This window comes from Ambystoma mexicanum, chromosome 3q (genome assembly GCF_040938575.1).
Source record: "Ambystoma mexicanum isolate Mex_15411 chromosome 3q, UKY_AmexF1_1, whole genome shotgun sequence".
NCBI lineage: Eukaryota > Metazoa > Chordata > Amphibia > Caudata > Ambystomatidae > Ambystoma > Ambystoma mexicanum.
Genome location: NC_090926.1, coordinates 790,792,543 through 790,810,815, shown reverse-complemented (window position 1 = coordinate 790,810,815; position 18,273 = coordinate 790,792,543). Strand labels below are relative to the sequence as shown.

The 18,273-nt window shown below is 42.6% G+C and overlaps 1 protein-coding gene across 4 annotated transcripts in view; it reads right to left on the bottom strand.

Annotated features, from left to right (window-relative positions):
• GRIN2C (glutamate ionotropic receptor NMDA type subunit 2C) overlaps positions 1 to 18,273 on the bottom strand; it is an 853,359-nt gene that overhangs the window by 804,280 nt on the left and 30,806 nt on the right. For all 4 annotated transcript variants that reach the window (XM_069654855.1, XM_069654858.1, XM_069654856.1 and 1 more), the window contains exon 2: positions 10,314 to 10,489. The gene's annotated coding sequence lies outside the window, so the exon portion shown is untranslated. The remainder of the gene's footprint in view (positions 1 to 10,313; positions 10,490 to 18,273) is intronic.

Sequence of the window (18,273 nt, the reverse complement as noted above, 5' to 3'; positions counted from 1 at the left end):
GTAACCCTCGCTCGACTTGCTCACTATAATGGAAACTGGGGTTGCAGCGGTGTCCCCCACTTCTGGGACATTGGAAGCGGGGATCTTTTTAAAAAAGAAAAAAAGAAAGGGATCCTATGGCATCAGTTCCGACCTGCGTTGCCGGGACGGAACTGACGCCGCAGGGGTGTAAGAGAAGCGCCATCAGACGACAGTAAGGTCAGTAGGGGGGTGGATATAGTGCTGTTGGGGGGCAACCGATTTGGCTTGTTTCGCCGAGGTCAAATAAATTTGTTGCAAAATCGACTACGTTCCATCCCACCGAAAATGTACTGACCTCGGTAAAACAACCCATATCTGTGTGGGGTGGGGCGCTCTTGTGAAAGTGATGTTTACTATACACATTTTCTGAATTTTCCAGGGGTCAGAGTTGAGGGAGGTGTGATGAAAATTGGAACAACAGAGTCAGCAAATATATGTATGAAAATGTTGAAGAATGCCCAAGAGGGGAGGGGCCACGTTACTACGTTGCTGGATGTCCCAAGTGGAGCCTTGAAAGAAAACATTGAGAAAGGGGGGTGGAAATTTAGTCCACCACTGCATTGGTGTGGTCCAAATGAAAAGGCAAGTGTTGAAGATGCTACGGAAGGTATGACAAATCACCTTCCGGGGCAGAAGTGGTCCAGGGATGAATATAGGTTTCTAAACCATCAAACTACCCACACCTCTACTACACCAGAAGTGATCAGAACAGATTGGAAGCACAAGTTAATTATAAACCTCCTTGTCCAATTTTGGTAACGTGGACGGAACAGCAGGCTGATCTCTGCAAGAACGTGGATCGTTGGTTAGTTGCAACACAGCAAAAATACAATTATTACCCAATGATAAAAGTGACCGTTCAGTTAAGGTTGTATAAAAATATCTATTTTATTATTATTACAACAGACAGTTCTATAAACTACAAAATACAGCCCACTCTGTAAAGGAACACAGAGGACTGACAGTTTCACAAAGGAAAGGGACGCACTCTGGATACTGGCAGGAGGGTAGTTGGTAAAGCAATCAGTCTTAATTGTTCAAGTTTATTTGGTTTCATTACCAAGGGAGCAACAGGTCTTAAATGTCACTAGGGGCCTTCAGAGAAGGACCAGGCGGACAGAGCCACAATGTACCTGGTTACCTGGTGCTAGAGATGATCTTGATGCTTGACAGCGCTGAGTCGGTTCCAGGATGCTTTGCAGCTCCTGCAACAGAGTTCAAGACGGGAGACGGCTGCTGGTATCAGGCGGCAAGCAGTTCGGCAAACGAGGCTGGATGGATGGCTACAGGCTGGCCTACACGGCAGCTCAGGTTCAAGAATCGTCTATGTGCTGGTTGGTAGAGGCGTCTCAGACAGCTGGAGTGACTGCAGTGTGACAAAAATCTGTGGTACAGCCGGTCGCAGTTCAAGGCCTCACGTGCACTGAAAATGTCCTTAAAAGATGGACACTGGTTGATGTTTGTTGTGGCACACCTGCTAGCTTCTTCGCCGGGCTCGTTCCATCCTTTAAGGGGGACGGTCCAAAGCTGAGGAGAGTGTTTTCAGGCAATGGCCTTGTCCTTTGTTCAGTGACTCTCTGGCACTTCCCACATAGGGCGTTTGCTGGCAGAACCTATCAGGACACGCTGTGTGCTGGCTGGGTAGAGGTTCTGGAGCTGCTGGACGGGTCCTATGAGGTCAGTATCTACCTCTGTTCCCTGGGAGATGTCTTGTGGAGAGAATGTGCTTCCCTCTTACAAAACCTGGCCTTCCTTCACAAAGCTGTAAGGCAGACTGTACCTTCAGCCAGGGTCCAAATGCGTCATTCTTCTTACTCCTCTTTTAATGCCAAGTGGGACCCAGTGATTGGTGCAGGTTAAACCCACCTTAATTAGCCAATCCTGGGTCCCCACCAATCTTCTGTTATGTGTGAGGCCATACACAGAGTGCTTTGGAAAAGGAAAGGTAAGGGATGACAAAATGTACTACTAAGTCCCACCAATCATCCTGTTTGTTGTGCATCAAAGTGTCTCTCTGGTTGATTGAGCTCTCTGACTCCTGATCAAAGTGCAGGTCTCCCTTGAAGTTTGTAGAGAGAACAGACTTTCTGTGTCCACCAAAGCACATACTTCTTCCCTCTACAGTAGGCAACCCCTGTAGGGAACCCCGTTTCAAACAGTAGTCCCAGAGATGACATTCACTGCTCTGAGGAGGGATGGTAGCTAGCTTCAAGTTGCCACATTGCATATCAAAGAGGTGTTAGTTTCCTGTCCCTTCTGTTAGTTCTTTGACAAAACCTCTTTGCAGGCCTGCGTTCGTTTAATTCTCATCAGCGTGCTCTGCCACCACACAGAACTTTGACAATAGAACAGGGCAGATCCATGGAGTCTTTGATATTTAATGAGGCTAGCCATGGCAGTAGGAAGGTGTTGGCTTGATGTACCCGTGGCTGTCACATTCCAGCTAAATGTGACAGGGAGGACTGCGCCTGTAGGCTGTGTCCCCCGGAGTACACTTGACTATGTTTTTTTATGTGCGACGAGCACAGGAAAAGGTGTGCGGATTTGATCCACACATTTTATGAGATTGATCTCCCATTATTCTATTTCTTACAAACTTTTAAAAAAGCCCAGGCGAGTGCACAATCCCCGTGCGGATGGTCGAATTCCTCACATAAGGGCATCAACATTGCAGGCCTGGTGCCCCTGAGTCTTGGTACACACTCCTTATGGTGTGGGACACTTCAGAGGGGGCCTGGTTGGATGGAGGCCTGGTTTGATATGAGTGAAGAGGAAGTGATGGAGCATTCCTTTATTGCTCTGTCTTTTCCTTCCTAAAAGGAGGTAAATAATGAGGAAATAAGGAGCAAAAAGGTGTGGATGCACATCCACTCAATTATGAAGTGGACAGGTGTGCATGCTGAAAACAGATCCACTGGAAAACAACTTGGCAAATGTTTTAAAGAGGGCAACAGTAAAGGGCAAAGTAACATGGGGTGCGAGGTGAGGAGCGGATGAGATGTGGGCAACTTTTCCCTGTGTCATTTGAAACGAGGGAAACTTGACCTACTATGAATATATGGGGAGGCTGATGCAAGAAACAAGTCTGGATTTAATCAAAGCCATTAAAGGCAACCAGAAGGATATCAGGAGGAGCTGTCAGGCACAATGTTAGCGTGGAGGCAGCAGCTGTCCAGGAATATGTGAAGGTCATGCCAGAAAAGAGATGCCCATTGATAGGGCCTGGAAAGAGGGGCATAGGGAGATCCAGTTCCGGCGCAGGGCGGTATTACCTGGCTCGGCCCTAAACACGAGAGAGGACCACAGAGTTCTGATATAGAACTAGTTCTATATCAGAACTCTGTGGGAATGACTTATTAAAATAGGCCATGGGAAGTGAGGCCACAGGAAGTGAAATATGCATAGGTCATGCACTTGGATTTTCCTATTTGAAGAAAGTGCACAAATGAGCATTTGACTTTCAGACAATGAATCAACTAAAAACCATTTTTATATTAATTTAAATAACGTGCGCACACCATTTTTTCAATACATAGCTAAAAGAAAATTCTCAGAAAAAAGTGGACGAGCACTGCCCAAACACGTAAACACGTCTACCCTCCATTATTGCCCTGCTAATATTGTTTTTTTTAGTTTTTTTTTTTTTTAGAGTATTTTGTTAAATAGTCTTAGGAATGCCGGCCATGAGCAGGGATGAGATCTTGCGGTGGCATTTTTTGGATATCATTTATTTAGAATCATGTAAACAAAGTGCACCGTGGCACTTATCCATGGATGATGCGGGTGATCTTAATGCCACAATAGCAAGAGGAAGATGGTGTCTCGTCCCAGTTATTGAAATGCGCTAATTTCGCAATCTGTTTTAGATTGCCTCCAAACATTACAAAACACGGCTGCCAGAATAGTTACTTGTACTCCGACAAAGAATACATCACTCCTCTGCTTCGCAAAATTACCCTGGCTTCCAATTTCAGCCAGAGTGAAATTCAAAGCCTTAATAACCATTTTTAAAGCACTTCATGGAACAGGCCCAAAATACTTTCAATTGCAGTTCAACATTTACTTCCCTCCGAGATCTCGTCGAGCTTTAAACGGTAATACTCTCTGTACTATTCGTTTTAAATGGGAAAGAGCGCCATGCAAATCTCTTCAAGAACTTGCATCCAATATTTGAAACCGCCTCCTTAAGGAACTCTGCGAAATTAGTGCACTCAATCTCTTTAGACAAGGCATAAACATTCCTCTTCCCTTATTGAACTCGTTAAACCTGATCACCTTTCTTTCCTAGCGCTTAGATGCCTTTTAAGCACACATTAAAATGAATGATCCAAATGAAAATACAGATGAGGAAGAAATGACCAAGTGGGGAGGGTTGTTATGGGTTCTGGGAAGTATTGCCATGTGAAAGGGGAGCAGGGGAAGTCAAGAGATTCAAGTTGAAAACAGCTTAAGGTCTCAAAGGTAAAGGGTAGGAGTGGGGGAAGGGTAAACCTTCCGTTTGTTAGCAGTGACATGATCGACTGGCAGATCACAGGGGTGGGCCTTAAGTAAAATAAGTAGTGGGTCAACAGCAACTCCTTCTGGGAACTGTGTGCAAAACTTAAAATAAATAAGACACAGGGTACAGCTATTAATAATGATGAATTAGCACAGGGGCTGTCGCTGCTGCCAATCTGCTTGCTCAGATTGGCTGGCTAAGTCCCACGATCCAACCCTGCATCAGCAAGCTGAAGGCTGCTCGAACCCGCCCCATCACCTTCCCCCCACCTCCCCTTCCCACCACTGGCGGCTGCATCTCCTCTTCGCCTTCCTCCTACTTTCCTGTTCCTTGTTGCAGCAAGTGCTGTCGCCGAGCCGCTCCTCCATTCAGGGCTGCCATGGAAATGGAAGAGGCCTACCTCCCATTTCCATGGCAGCCATCTTGGGTGAGTATGTGTTTAAAAAGAATGGGTGACGCGCTTGCTGCGACCCGTTTATTCAAAGTAATACACTGCCATGCAGGCACCTTAACCTGGAGTGCTAAGAGCAATAATAGCTGGGTCATCGGGCAATACCAGGTGGTAACATCCCAGGGACCCACATTAAAAGCCCTATTAAAGTCTTGAGAGGATAGCTCAGGGGCAACATGCTCGCTTTGGATGCAAGATGACACGGAGCAACACAGGTTCGATCCGCGGGTCTGCGCTTAGAAACCTCTAGGTATTAAGCGCGTTATAAATAACCAATCATATCATATCATATTATTGACTTGGGCCCTGGGCCGCTACCATCCGGTACATCCTGGGGACTTGGCTACTATTACTTGAATACAGACAAACTAATTTAGAATACCCCCACCCCAAAAAACCTCATAGAGGGCTAGAAACCTACCCTTACATCTCCTGCAGTGAATTACTAAAGACCAACAAAACCCCATAGACAAACCTGTAACAATTGAGGAGTTTAAAGTTGGCATCCCAAAACTAAAGATAAAGAAATCCTTCGACCCATAGCTCATACCAAATAAAAAAAAGCACTAGTGAAACTATTCAATATCATTCTACAATCGGGGCACTTCCCAGAAACTTGATCTGAAGGGCGCATCACTTCCATCTATAAAGATGGTGGCTCCCTGGACCCAAACTGCTACAAGGGAACCTGCGAAAGCAGTAAACTAAGCAATCGATTTTGTAATCTCATGCACAATAAAATACTGACTTTCCTAATCAATAGTAACAGTTTACCATAAGCGTCGGGTAGGATTCCAACACAAACACCGAGCCGCAGTGCATATCATCACCTTGCAGTCTCTGATTAGCAAATACATAAAGAATACGGTGGCAAATATTTGCTTTCTTTATAGATTTCTGAAAAGTGGTTGATTTGTTTTCGCACCCAACACTAAAGATTACATTGTTGAAGGCTGAAATAGGGGGGTAAGAATATGACATAAAATGAATGCTTAAGCTTTCTGGCAGCACTAATAACCTCTGTTATTTATGGGAGTGGGGGGCGGCCACACTAAAAAAGAGTGTGCAGAATGTGACAAATGTCCCCAAGAGATTCTGCACCTCCTGCTCCGCTAACAGGAACTTTGTGTGTATAGAAATTACCCAAATCATGGGTGCCGAAGCAGAACTAGGGGGATTCCCCCTGTGCTCAACATCCAAGAGCACATGTTTAAATCCTGGTGCCATATCAAGAGCAGGAATCCAAACTCATCCCACTCCCAGGCACAGCAAGACCAAACGGCAGCGACTATTAACATTGCCTCTAACAATATATCACAGATGAAGTGCCCCACCATTCGACAGCGTAGGAAACCAAAGACAAGAGGAGAAATTGACTAGGCTCTTTGACCATGCCCTAAAGAAGCAATTCACAATGTACTGGAGAGGAGAATAGGGACAGCACTACAACCCAGAATGCTACAGATCACTGGGGCAAACCTTAAACCTGCAGATTCCCCAAAATTCACAAAGCACAGGCAAACGCTCACCAAAATACAGAGTGACAAGAGGCTGGCAGACACCAGTGGTATAACCCAAAATGTCCTCCCCTCCCCCCTGTGAGCCATGCTGAGCACCCCCCAGAAGATCAGAAACAAAGCACGGGCTGCGTCACACTCCGGGCATGCCTGGGCCACCATGCATGTGAAATGTGCTTCTGCAGGCAAATGCTGTGCACTGCATTAGGCAAAATATGGAAGTACGTGTTTTAATCAAACCTTAAATCTTTCGCCTAGCACAGAAACAGGGGAGCCTAGCCTGGGTCCTAGTCCTGACACCCAAATGTACCAGCAAACCCTGTCTGTGGCCAGTGATATACCATAAGGAAACATGATCATGCAGGCTCTTCCAGTATCCCCATGTATGAACATTCTCTTGTTGGCTTTGCACTTAATGTCAGTAGAACTCTGCTGCCACAAGAAGAAAACCTGTTGTTGCTGCTGCACAAATTGCTTACCCAAACCCCTCACCACCATGTAAGAATACTCATGTTGACTGTGCCTTCAATGCCAGTAAAATATGCAATGCTACAATAAGGAACCATTTCCTTGTTTGGCTGCACATATGCCTCCAGCCAATATATAAGAACACTCATTGTGTTGACTTTGCCTTTAGCACCATTAAAACATGCAACAGGCCAGGAGGATAGCTCAGGGGCAACATGTTTGTCTTGGAAGCAAGACAACGTATAGCAACACAGGTTTGAATCCCGGTCTCGCGCTTAGATACCTCTTTGGTATAAAGTGTGTTATAAAAGAACAATTATAATTATAATGCCCGAGTAAGAACACATTTACTTTCCAGAAGGGCTCCCAACTCTCCCCATGTAAGAACACACATCATGCTGGCTTTGCCCCTTATGTGAGTAACATGTGCCATGCCACAGAAAGAAAATGGCCAGTTGGCCTGCCCCACTGTGCCATAAACTCCCACCTCTCCTCCATATAAAAACATTCATCAAGTTTGATTTGCCCAAAAATACAAGTAAATCATTTTAGAAAAACATGCATGAGCCAATGCCCCTTGCCTGGGCCCCAGCCCTGCATGCACACATTCATACAAATTCACCCTTCCAACCACTTGCCATTGGCAGCTGGGGATTAAGTTGATTGGAGGGATATAAACATTTCCCATAAACATGCCAGTGCATGTGAACGTAGTAGTGAGGGAGTCCGAACCAACCAAAAGGGGTTTGTGGTGGCAAGGGTTCCCTCCACGAGAAATATTTTTGAATAATGGGTTTAAATGGTGCATTATATAGAACACTTTCTGTGGAAAATGTGTTAAAAAGCCAGACAATTTGCAATTGGCTTTAATCCAAAAATCCAACAGATGCGATTCACCAACAGTGCACAGGAGCATTTTCATGATGCCTTTGCCCACAATTTATTCCAGTATTAAAACATGTTTATGCTAACTGCGCCCAGCACCTATGAATATGCCAGTATTCCCAAATAAGAACATACAAATGTTTGCTTTGCCCATAATGGCAATAATGATACTATCAGAAAATATGTACAGGCTTGCTCTGCCTTGCGGAGAACATTCTCCTGTTGGATTTGCCATTCAAAATGCCAAAATAAGAAAACATGTCCGAACTCACTGCATAGAAATGCCAGTCTACTCACGCAATAAGATTTACCAAGTAATAACATATCATGCTTGCTTCATCGTGGATGTCTGTCCATTAAAAATGTCATGCCACAGCAAGTAATGGCTACACTCACTGCACCCAAAGGCATGTCTAGCCAGGTAATAATTTATCATGCTTGTAGCTTGCTTTATAATGGATGGATGCCCATAAATGCACAAACACCCTGCAATCCCTACTCTCCCTGCCACCAAATCCTGCTCCTTCAACCACCAAAATCAGCTCCTCAATGTCCGTCCTAGAAAAAACTCACTCAGACATGCAGTGAATGAACTGGGCCAAAACAAGACAGAGCTGCGCTTCTGCAACCATTGTCTTGCCGGAGCGCCGTCCTAGGTAGACCAACCCCAACCCATCCCCCCCAAGATGAGGAAGCTTTCTGCCTCTGACTGCCAAGAGTATCCTGAAAGCTGTGCATTTGAAGTCTCAATACATGCATGGATATCGCCTTCACAAACTGCATCTGAAAGCCGTCCTTTGCTCACCAGGACAGCACAAGCTAAACCATTGAAACAGTTTGAAGGTATATGTATGTATGTTTCAGGCTTCGTACACATTTTACTACTGTGGTGATGATTCTGACAGCTGAACATCATACCAAATGTGCACTGCATTGTCAAAAGGAATGCACATTTTAATTACTAGCACAGACATGCTTGATACATTGGTGGTCAGTCTTATGTTCCCAAAATGCACTTTGTTTTTATGCAAAGAAGCCAGCATTCTAAATTCAGGGCACCCACATTATTCGACACATAGCTCTGCCCCTTATTCCCACCCACACCACTGACAATCTGCCTCCCCGCACTTGATCCCCCCTCCATGTTAACTGAGTAGTGGGCAATTCCCCCAGTAATTTCTGTCCATTTCCAGCACTGCACACACCACACACAGACACCAATTGACACAACATTCAGTCTCTCATTTACTCCATTCGCACCGGCACCCATACACCAAACACTTGTTCATACACATGCACGCACATAGCCACCATACATCATACACTCACTTAAACACATACATTGCATAATTCACACTTACATCCATCATAAACATGATACACCTAAAACAGTTATTTTTCATACCTGTTGCTGGCGGCTTCTGGGTCCCTGAGCTCTGCCACGCCAACAGGAACCAGGAAGCAGGCACTCTCCCTGATTCCTTGTTCATGCGGAGAGGAGCGGGAGCACCTCCATCACAAAGAGATTTTATGGTTGTGCCGGAGGAATTGATCCTCTATCCTGCAGCGCAACCGGATCATTTTGACGCGCTCTGGCTTCTGAAAGAAATTATTTCTTTCAGAAGCTTCTCGTGCTTCTCTCAAAAAATGACGCGGCTGGGCGCCCCGCACAGCAGGGTCTCTAGGAGCTCCCATTCTGCCAGTGGAGGACACAACTCAAACAAGAAGCTCACAAAGGACAGAATCGGGCAATAGTGGTATTTGGGAGAAGTAGAAAAAGAGAGACACTTTCGCCTGCAGTGGCCTGCATACAGACATTCAGGGCACTTATCTCACCACATTTTGCGAGAATAAGGAAATCTTTGCAAGTACAACTTGACAAGAACAGTTCCGCTTCATCCTCGGACAACCACCAGAAATAGCAGGGGGGAACATCAAAATATGTCCCTGCATGCTAGCAGAGCATACAAGATACTTAGAGCAACATGGACTTTTAGAAAAAAAAGCTGAACACCCACATGATCTCAACTGAAGTGAATGTAACATGTATCTATCACATGTATTTAATTGGTAAAGTTTGTCTAACTTGTCATTCAAATAATGTACCTTAGATTGTATTATACTATATTGGTCAGAAGACCAGGTTGTAAAGGGAACGGAGCCATTACAAGAAGACAGGAACACAAGACGCACATGAAGAAAGAATTACGGATGGAGGTCACCATGAAGTCAGTGTGAGGGGCTGTGTGGCAAAGAGGGTGGGCATTGAATGTTCTTAGCGGGTGGAGGGTGATTCAGGTGGTAAATGTAACTGCTGTTCACAGCACTTTTGGTTTGTATGATGATGCAGTTGAAAATGTGGAAACTGCCAGTAAATTAACATTTGGTCAAGTACACAAACATGTGTACCTGTGTGTGCAAGCGTTCAGTAAGCAGGGTCAGAATGTGACAGACACAGAAAGGATGGTCTTACCTCCAGGTGTGCGATGTCACGAGGGGCTCACATCCTCCAGAGGTTTCTGGAACCCCCACAATTGCTGCCGGTCCATGTGGTGTCTGGATGCATCCTTGTCTCTTTAGCCACCACACACACTCCAGAGTGGTGATTCTCCTGAGAAGCTCAGTCCTGGCGGTCCTTGCTTTATGCCCCTGCATAGAGAAATAAAAAATAGAAATGTGAAAAAAATGTATCACTTTTGAAAGTGGGGGACAAATCAGAACTAGAGAAAAACAAATGGTGAACGCGAGCAGACATGTCACAAACGCTGTAGTTTCCCCCGCTGGGCTGTGCTCACGCGGGCAAGGGAAGGGCATGTGGTCCCTTGAATATGAACCCACAACTGATAATAATATATAGAGCCTCATGGTGAATCCCTTCTGCTTCTAAGTGCTGCAATCATTTGTATCATTAACCACTTTAATGACTCAAAGTAATCTGTATGTAAAAATTAAAAACGGCATTGTGAACTAGTGCAGAATATGCCCCTGTAGAAAGGGGGTACTTGTGGTGGGAGGGGGTGTCCCAGAGCATGGTTAATGGTCAGTCCCAACTCTCATCACTCAATGAGTGTGTAGCAGTGCAGCATCAGTGGGGGCTGCTGGTGCACACCAGCAAGATGAACTATGAGCCCCTATATAGGGGGCACATGGACACTGCTTGGCGCAGCATTTCTAAGTTCTCATACTGCCCTCCCTAGGAATGAATCACTAGAGGTGGGAAAGCAACACAAATCATATGGCGAGCCAAGCCAGTGATATGGCTTAGCTCTAACAGCGAAGCACGAGCCGAGACATTGTAAACAATAATTTGTAATTTAGGCAGCCTAATACAGACTTGCCATGAAAACATGTTCTAGTTACCATCATGATGATATACAAGGGATGGAAGCAAAAATGTATTTCATATTAGCATCGAGGTCGGGCACAGATGACAATCATGTTGCCCAAATCCAAGTCTACATTCTGAGCAAGCTGAGAGCTGGACACACCTTCCCCGTAATATTCCTACCTGCTCCCCAACTCCGAGTGTTTACAAAGAAAGGTTTACAACAGTTTACAAGAGGGTTGCAAACCATTTGCAAATTTGATATGTATTGGAGTTTACACATTGAAAGACAAAAGGAAATATCGAGGCTTAGTATGACCAAAATGAAATACGCCAATCATGAGTTCAGAGTTGCAAGTATACTTTTTAATCAAAGTAGAGATAGCCATCTGGCTCTCAAGCGCCTCACAGTGTGTACCAGCAGACACTGTGAGGGAAGAGTGTCCTGGACATCAGAAAGCATGCTTTGTTTATACAATCTCAGTCCCATAGTACAGCCCTTCTCCTAAACTAATAAGTTACAAAAAGGGTTCATACCCAGTTCACATGACAAATACAACAACCTTGTTGTCAGGCTTAAGTCATGTTTTTCCTACAGACAGAATACAATAGTAACAACTTTGTTTAACTCAGCCATGTTGATCTTCACCTGTGTTTTGAGCTTAATGTAAGTCCAGTTTCAAGAGGTGAACACAAAGGGTTTCTGCCAAAGCATGCGGCTTTAGTTACTTAGCCTTCTGTTCCGTTGTTTGAATGAGGATGGATCTGTGGGTGCAGACAACACTTAAATTGCAGTTCATTTTAGCTACAAGGTTTCTTTGCACAGAACAAACATTCTGCTTTAGGCAGCCTCAGCATGTTGACATAGTCCAAAGTTCACTTGGCTCAGGTGAGGCCGGAAAAATACATAGTCCAGTTTGAGACAGAAACAGAAACTAATCAAAATGGTGGACGTTTCTAAAATGGCAGCTTTATTCAATTCTATTCAGAGCATTTTGGACGCGGTTTTCTGTACAATGCGAATGTGCTTAGGCAAATGTCCATAACCAGACGATATTATGTGAAAATGGTTTAACAACATGTTGATGAGTGTACCTGAGGTTTGCAAAGTTCTTCTGCTTTGTAAACGAGGTTAACGTAATGTTTACAAAATTCTAGACCTTGAAGTCCAAATGGACTAGCAGAACTACACGGTGTGCGCATTTGTAAACCAACATGTAAACCAGTGACTCGTCCTGATTTGGTTGGTTGTTGTTATCTACGCGCAACATTTCCCCTTTTGGATGTGGATTTTTGCAGTAATTAATTAATGGTCATTGCAATTGCAAGTAATATCAAGGTAATCACAATTTTCATTTTATATTCAAGGTGGGATAATTGGTTGCTTTTAATGCACATGACAATAGATAATTCTTGTTAATTTATCTTTTTTCTGTATAGTTTCCCTTGGACAAGGTTCAACGGTAAATATTTAGTCAGTTGATCCTTTTAGTTGGTTTAACAAATTATGTTATCTATGGTTGGTTTTCCACCGCACACACCTAATCTCTTATTATGTTATGTTTTTATTCCTTATTGGATTTGTAACCGGATGGATCCTCTGTTAAAACGGTAATTGTCTGCATGGAAAATGATTTATATTATATTATGTTCCCTTTAATTTAATGTCATGATGTCCTTCTCCCTTGCTACCCCTTGATGTTTGCCCAATTGACATGATGCAAATCCACTAATGAATGGGCTACTGGTTGTATAATCGTTACTATGTACAGCCTTTGAAAAAGAGCTTTGCTCGAAACACGTGTCAGGCTGTGGAATGGAATTAAAAACATAATTCAATTGTTATTGTATTACTGCTTATTGGCGCAGTTCACTGATTATAACTAACTTACTTCTTATTGAGGGTCCTTGGTCCGGGCACCCTCACACTCTCATGTTGAACGCTGCCTTTTTCATACTTCTAACATTTGTGCAGTTGCGCTGGTCGTTCACATAGACCTTTGGACCACCTTGTTCTATTGCCAACATGTAAACCAACATTTTAAAACATAGTTTGCGAAGCATGTAAACCAGTGCAAACATATAGTTTGTTCTGGTTTACATGTATTTTACAAAATATGTAAACTCTGAATTTCATGCAGTGTAGTAATCGCCAGAATATACATCCTCAAAACATATGCCAAGTCAAGCCGCTACCATGCATGACAAGGTCATGCTTTGACTTCTATGTATTACATTTAACATTCATATTGTTAGCCTCCCTATCATAGAGCCAATTAGCAGGCACGTATTTGCCTTTTGATCAAATAATGTATATTCATAGAAGCTCTTCTTTTTATTCATTTTCTTAAATGCAGGCAACCAAAGAATTTTACTCAGACCGCACACATATCCCTATAACATCACTACTAACGTGTAACACATATTACAAGAAAGTGTACTGATTTGCTTCTTGTTATAAATGAGTTATGTCACAACTCACTTGAATAAGCATATTTTGGCCCAGCCTTTACAGAAGAAATACACATATTTGTATTATGTCTATCACACAGGCTCAGCCAGTTGATGCACCGTTCATCCCAATGTATCACTTGAACAAATGAACCTATGTCATTGATTTGGTGTCTTCCTGGAAATTGTCGCGAGAATGTTCACTGCATCTCACTGCGGAGTCCCTAAGGTGTGGCACTTAGTGTTTGATTGTTGTAAACTTTGGGACCTCGATGTCTTTAGCAAACAAAAGCATTTAATGCAACATTCAACAGGGCAGTTTTTTTAATCATGACCCCATTCTAGCTCTGGTTTAGAACCTGGCACACAGCCATTATGCTGTGGGTAGGTTTACGAGAGAATGGGCGGGTGTACGTTTTCTTCCACACATTGTTTTGCACTCAAATAGTTGAAATGGCCAGAACATATGGAGTTTGCGATTCTATTAAACACAAGGCCAATCAGTCTGCAAACTCTGAAGAAAGCAAATGTCTTCTCAGTGAAGGATATGGGACACACGTCTGTTTTTTATTTCCAGTGATTAGTACAGATGTTATATCCAATCCACCCAAAGCTAGACTAGGCAGCTTTACAGAAATAATGAGCGAAGTAAAGACACACATATGGACAAAGCAGCCCACAGCCATCAGGAAAAGACACCACAACGAATGCCAGCAGTGATTGATGTAATGCAGTGTCCCTCTTTCCCCCGTTATTGAAGAAATGTATATAAGAACAACAACACTGCTGCAGTAACTCACAAAGAACAAGTTGCAAAATGTTAGTAGTGGGTAGTTAATCCGTTCCTGGTTATAGTATTGTTTCAGTTTATTTATTTGTAGAACGCCCCCAGCCCTTAGGCATCTGGGTGCTTAGCTTAAAGTTACAGAGTTCTGGCATTATTCGTTTGGCTTTTTTAGATTAAATACAGGGCAAGTCTCAATGTGCTGAGAACATGTCATGAAATGGTGTCTGGGTTCACACCTGACACCAGGCCATGTAACACTTTCCCATAAACCTGCAATCCTGTATAACCATGAAGGTCATCAGCCTTCAGCAGCCTTGACTGAGCTCCTCACCAGGACCTGCAGCTCAGTCATTTCAAAGGTAAATTAGAAAGTGTTAAAAGGCACACCATTTCCAAGAGCTCCACGTTTTCCCTGTGGAACAAAGCAGACATTGTGTGCAGAAATGCAGCACCAGTGTTGAAACCAAATCTCATCATACCTTCATTTTAAGACAAAAATAAACGGGCTCCTTAATAATAAACCAATTAAATACATTTCAAGTTGAAAGTTAGTTGAATGATCATATTAACGTCAAGCATTCTGTATTTGCTAACCTGGACGTTGTGTATCAGGTATGACATTGCCAAGCGTGAGGCTATTATACTGTCCAACTATGGGAAATATATTTGAGAGTCACATGCAGCACAGGAAAATTGGAATTTAAATGAATGTGTATGCTTTTTTGTAAAGCTGGCATGTAAAGATGGTGAATGGGAGTCTTAAAGGGGATATTCCTGCAGCTTTCACGTGGTCACGCGGTGTTTCAAGTTCAACCCTAGACCATTTGTTTATTTCAGATGACAGATTTGGTCGTTGCTCACTGTTTCAGGTCCAGGATAAGGGCTCGCGTGATCACAATATATTGCCAGCGGCATTCAATCTTAGACATAGCTAAGAACTCTTACATGTTTGTTAGTAGTGGCAAGAATCGTGTGGTGAAGTTTAGCCAGAACGGAAACATCTTGAATTCAAACCTGATGAGACTAGTGAGCAAGACATCAAGAAAGAAATCCTCCATATTATATGGTCCCTCAGGTTTTGTGAATTTCCGATAGGATTTTAATCAATCTAGTCCACTAGATCAGGGCACTTTCAAATGCCATTCCCATTCTTTTGATGAAGTAACTTGAATGAGGAAGAAAGAACTAAGGAAATATATAAGAAGACTTCAGATTCAGGTGAGTTCTCAGGAAGAGTATCAGGAAAAATTAAGGAAATTGCGCATTCATTATAAGAAATGGTCCCGTGCACAAAAATACTTACGTTATCAAAAAGAAGAAGAGAAGATGCTAAAGGGTTTGGTGACTAAAAATGCCTGTAACTTTTGGAATTTGATTAACAATGTAAATCTGCTACATTCTCAGTTACAAAGTAATGTATTTTCTGAAGTTACATGGTGCAATTATTTGGGGTCCATTTATAAGCGCATAGGAGTGATAGTGGATACCCAAATTCTAACTGGAAGTTTTGTCTAAGTGAGGAGATGTTGGTAGATTTTATAAAATAAATCTTCATCAAGAGCATTGGGTCCGAATGGTCAAACAAATTATTGAAATCGAATCTATTCTTGGGGCTCTTTTTGTGGAAGTGTTAAGGACAAGATCTGTTCCCACTTCTTGGAAAATGGCAATTGTCATTCCAGTCTACAAGAAGGGCGATCGGGTTGCTCCGGTAAACTATTGCCCAATCGCCATCATAGATGCGGATAGAAAGATTTGTGTGACTGCAATGCTGAGAAATTTAGAGGAATAAAGAGAGGGAAGATTTAGTCAAAACTACAAACAGGCTTCCGAAAAGGACTGTCGACTTCTTTGAATGGGCTGATAATGTTCATTGTCTCTCAGTCATCGGGTAAGAACAATGATCCTCCATTATATGGTGCCTGACTTGCAGACTTTTGCGGAACTCTTGCACTGCACGCCTTAGCTAGCCCGAAGACCAACTTGAAGCTTCTGTACTGTATTGTGAATGCAGATGATATTGTCCTGTTGGACTATTCGCCTAGAGGCTTACAGCGCCTCTTAACTGCTTTCGGTATTTACACGGAAGCTAGTGATCTTCATGCAAATCTGGCTAAATCACATATTATGGTGTTCAAAAGCTCTCATAAGAACCTCCCTAGATATAAATGGCAGCTTTTTAATCAAACAATTCCAGTTGTAAAAAAACGTATGTACCGGGGAATCAAGTTACGCACTTCTCAAACCCGACACCTTTTAGAAGCGGATTTAGATTTTCGACTGATGCCCCTTGTGGCTCAAATGAAACAAATCTACCAACATTTTGTATGTCTGCGATAAGCCCTTTGATAAAAATATTCTGAAGCAAAAGTAATTCCTTTTTTGCTGTATGGGTTAGACACGGTACACTGCACCCAGACTGTCAATTGGCCATGTATTTAAGGAAAAATCTGGAAGGAAGTGTTACAAATCCCTTTGCGTTTCCCGATTATAAGCGTAAGATATGAATTAGGCTTGCAATCTCTAAAAATGTCGCTAGACTGGAAAATCCTGACACTCTATAGATATATATTGTCATCATCTGGTGACTCCTTATATAAGGAAACATTTTTAAAGGTGAATCTGGGTTCCAATAAGGTATTAGTGCAACTGAGTAGATATGTGGGCATAATATTGCATCAATGTGACTGCTGTGTGAAGGAATTGATTGAAAATCCTGTGGGGTTGAAGCTGGCAATGTCTCGGAACGATTGGATTCAAACGATAACACAAATGCAGGGCCTAAGTATTTTTAGATCATTATCCAGTGTTGATAAACCATATGGTTCCTTACCAAAGAATCTAACATGTTTCCCTAGCCCAAGGCTGCGTGTGGAAATGCTTAGATTTTGGCTGAATTTGGCGAAACAGAGGACATTCCGTGGATTTATGGAAATGTGAACTGCAGGGTTTCCAAATGTAATACAGTTCAATCTTTGTATCATTTGTTAATTCTATGTAGGTGAACAAAGGGTTCTCGAGTAAGCCATCTGGGAATGTTTGTTGATAATCTAAATAGGTTGTAAAATAGTTCTTCTTGGGAAAGACTTATAGCAGGCCACGATAGATGTTTTTCGATTGAAGTTTTAAAGGTTTTGAAAACTTTGGGATTCATTTTATTTTAAGCATGGAGTTGTTTGTTTTAGACCTTGTGATACTGTATTTATATTTTCAAAATTAATGATTTTATCGCTGTGCCATGCTTTTATATTGTGCCATTTTCTTTGTTTCTTCCGTTTTGTGAAAAGTCATAGATTTGGCTATATCAAAATAAAAAATATATATCATCTTCCAGGTCAAGTACAATAAAAGCAAAACATAAAGCTCATAAAACAGATAAGGACAAGAAAAATGAATACATGTATTACCTACAAAAAACCGTCTAAAATCAGCGCCAGTGTACATCAGATAGAATCAATGTGCAGGTTTAATTTCCTTCCAATGATGACATTGTTTTTGTAGATTCTGTCTGGATCCTCCATGCCTTTTTCAAATTAAAGAACGCTGCACATTTGGCATCCTTATGAGTGGTCACTTTACTTAAGGCATATGCGTCAGTTGAGGAGCATGTGTGATATTTGATTAACATAGGATAAAATCATCAATTTCTTAGTTCGGCAAAGGTAGATGTCTATCAGATTCAACTCGAGTGGTGCAAAATAAGCAGAATTTTAATGAGTCGTGAGATCATTTATGGGTTAGCAGGCAACGGCTAAGACATTCAGTCTAAATTGTATAAATAGTGCCCTATTCTGGCTCCGGAACAAATGATGAAGGTACGTTTCGGGGACAATATCGATCTTAAATGGTAGGTAACCTGGGAAACTTGTT